The sequence below is a fragment of the Pleurodeles waltl genome, unplaced genomic scaffold, assembly GCF_031143425.1.
Source record: "Pleurodeles waltl isolate 20211129_DDA unplaced genomic scaffold, aPleWal1.hap1.20221129 scaffold_70, whole genome shotgun sequence".
Classification (NCBI taxonomy): Eukaryota; Metazoa; Chordata; class Amphibia; order Caudata; family Salamandridae; genus Pleurodeles; species Pleurodeles waltl.
The window spans coordinates 1,668,086-1,670,849 of NW_027150391.1; positions in this window are offsets into that span (position 1 = coordinate 1,668,086).

A 2,764-nucleotide genomic window follows, 5' to 3' on the forward strand; every position below is an offset into this window, starting at 1 on the left:
GGTTCAGGGGACCCCTTAGCCCTGCTCTGGCGCGAAACTGGACAAAGGAAAGGGGAGTGACCACTCCCCTGACCTGCACCTCCCCTGGGAGGTGTCCAGAGCTCCTCCAGTGTGCTCCAGACCTCTGCCATCTTGGAAACAGAGGTGCTGCTGGCACACTGGACTGCTCTGAGTGGCCAGTGCCACCAGGTGACGTCAGAAACTCCTTGTGATAGGCTCCTTCAGGTGTTGCTAGCCTATCCTCTCTCCTAGGTAGCCAAACCCTCTTTTCTGGCTATTTAGGGTCTCTGTCTCTGGGGAAACTTCAGATAACGAATGCAAGAGCTCATCCGAGTTCCTCTGCATCTCTCTCTTCACCTTCTGATAAGGAATCGACTGCTGACCGCGCTGGAAGCCTGCAAACCTGCAACATAGTAGCAAAGACGACTACTGCAACTCTGTAACGCTGATCCTGCCGCCTTCTCGACTGTTTTCCTGCTTGTGCATGCTGTGGGGGTAGTCTGCCTCCTCTCTGCACCAGAAGCTCCGAAGAAATCTCCCGTGGGTCGACGGAATCTTCCCCCTGCAACCGCAGGCACCAAAAAGCTGCATTACCGGTCCCTTGGGTCTCCTCTCAGCACAACGAGCGAGGTCCCTCGAATCCAGCAACTCTGTCCAAGTGACCCCCACAGTCCAGTGACTCTTCAGTCCAAGTTTGGTGGAGGTAAGTCCTTGCCTCACCTCGCTGGGCTGCATTGCTGGGAACCGCGACTTTGCAGCTACTCCGGCCCCTGTGCACTTCCGGCGGAAATCCTTTGTGCACAGCCAAGCCTGGGTCCACGGCACTCTAACCTGCATTGCACGACTTTCTAAGTTGGTCTCCGGCGACGTGGGACTCCTTTGTGCAACTTCGGCGAGCACCGTTTCACGCATCCTCGTAGTGCCTGTTTCTGGCATTTCTCCGGGTGCTACCTGCTTCAGAGAGGGCTCCTTGTCTTGCTCGATGTCCCCTCTCTCTGCTGGTCCAATTTGCGACCTCCTGGTCCCTCCTGGGCCTCAGCAGCGTCCAAAAACGCTAATCGCACGATTTGCAGCTAGCAAGGCTTGTTGGCGTTCTTTCGGCGGGAAAACACTTCTGCACGACTCTCCACGGCGAGAGGGATCCGTCCACCAAAGGGGAAGTCTCTAGCCCTTTTCGTTCCTGCAGAAACCTCAGCTTCTTCTGTCCAGTAGAAGCTTCTTTGCACCCGCAGCTGGCATTTCCTGGGCATCTGCCCATCTCCGACTTGCTTGTGACTTTTGGACTTGGTCCCCTTGTTCCACAGGTACCCTAGATTGGAAATCCACAGTTGTTGCATTGCTGGTTTGTGTCTTTCCTGCATTATTCCTCTAACACGACTTCTTTGTCCTTAGAGGAACTTTAGTGCACTTTGCACTCACTTTTCAGGGTCTTGGGGAGGGTTATTTTTCTAACTCTCACTATTTTCTAATAGTCCCAGCGACCCTCTACAAGGTCACATAGGTTTGGGGTCCATTCGTGGTTCGCATTCCACTTTTGGAGTATATGGTTTGTGTTGCCCCTATCCCTATGTTTCCCCATTGCATCCTATTGTAACTATACATTGTTTGCACTGTTTTCTAAGACTATACTGCATATTTTTGCTATTGTGTATATATATCTTGTGTATATTTCCTATCCTCTCACTGAGGGTACACTCTAAGATACTTTGGCATATTGTCATAAAAATAAAGTACCTTTATTTTTAGTATAACTGTGTATTGTGTTTTCTTATGATATTGTGCATATGACACTAAGTGGTACTGTAGTAGCTTCACACGTCTCCTAGTTCAGCCTAAGCTGCTCTGCTAAGCTACCATTATCTATCAGCCTAAGCTGCTAGACACCCTATACACTAATAAGGGATAACTGGGCGTGGTGCAAGGTGCAAGTACCCCTTGGTACTCACTACAAGCCAGTCCAGCCTCCTACATTGGTTGTGCAGTGGTGGGATAAGTGCTTTGAGACTACTTACCACTCTTGTCATTGTACTTTTCATAAGAGAAAAATATACAAAACAAGGTCAGTGTATATACACATAGCCAAAAAGTTTTGCATTTCCTCTTTTCACTCTTTTCTAAGTGCTGAAAAGTACTTCTAACTTTCTAAAAAGTTCTAAAAAGTTTTAAAAGTTTTTTTTCTCTGTCTTTCTAAAAGCTCTGACAAACTTTTTATCTTTTACTATCACTTTAACTCTCTCTAAAAATGTCTGGCACAGGCCAAAATGTTGATCTGTCCAAACTTGCGTATGACAACCTTAGCTGGAAAAGAGCAAGGAGTCTCTGTATAGAGAGAGGTTTGAGTGTAGGGAAGAATCCTTCCTTGGAACTGTTACTTAACATGCTTAGAGAACAGGATAAGGCCATAGGTGCCTCATCTGTTGAAAAAGTACCTAATAGTTCCCAATCTGATTCAGGGACTCCCCCAGGAAAAGATTCAGGAAAGAAACTTCCTAGCCTGCCCATTACTAGACAGTCTAGCATAGTTGGTAATGATGATGAGCCACACCATACAAATAGTGTTGTCTCACATCATAGCAAAAGCATTTATTCTCACCATACTGGTAGTAATGTTTCTGTCAGCCAAGCTGTTAGGGTGGCTTCTGTAAGGGACAGGTCTCCTTCTGTTCATTCCCATCATACCTCTGTTTCTAGGAATGTCCCTCCCACCAACCCTGATGACAGAATGTTAGAGAGGGAACTCAATAAGTTGAGGGTGGAACAAACC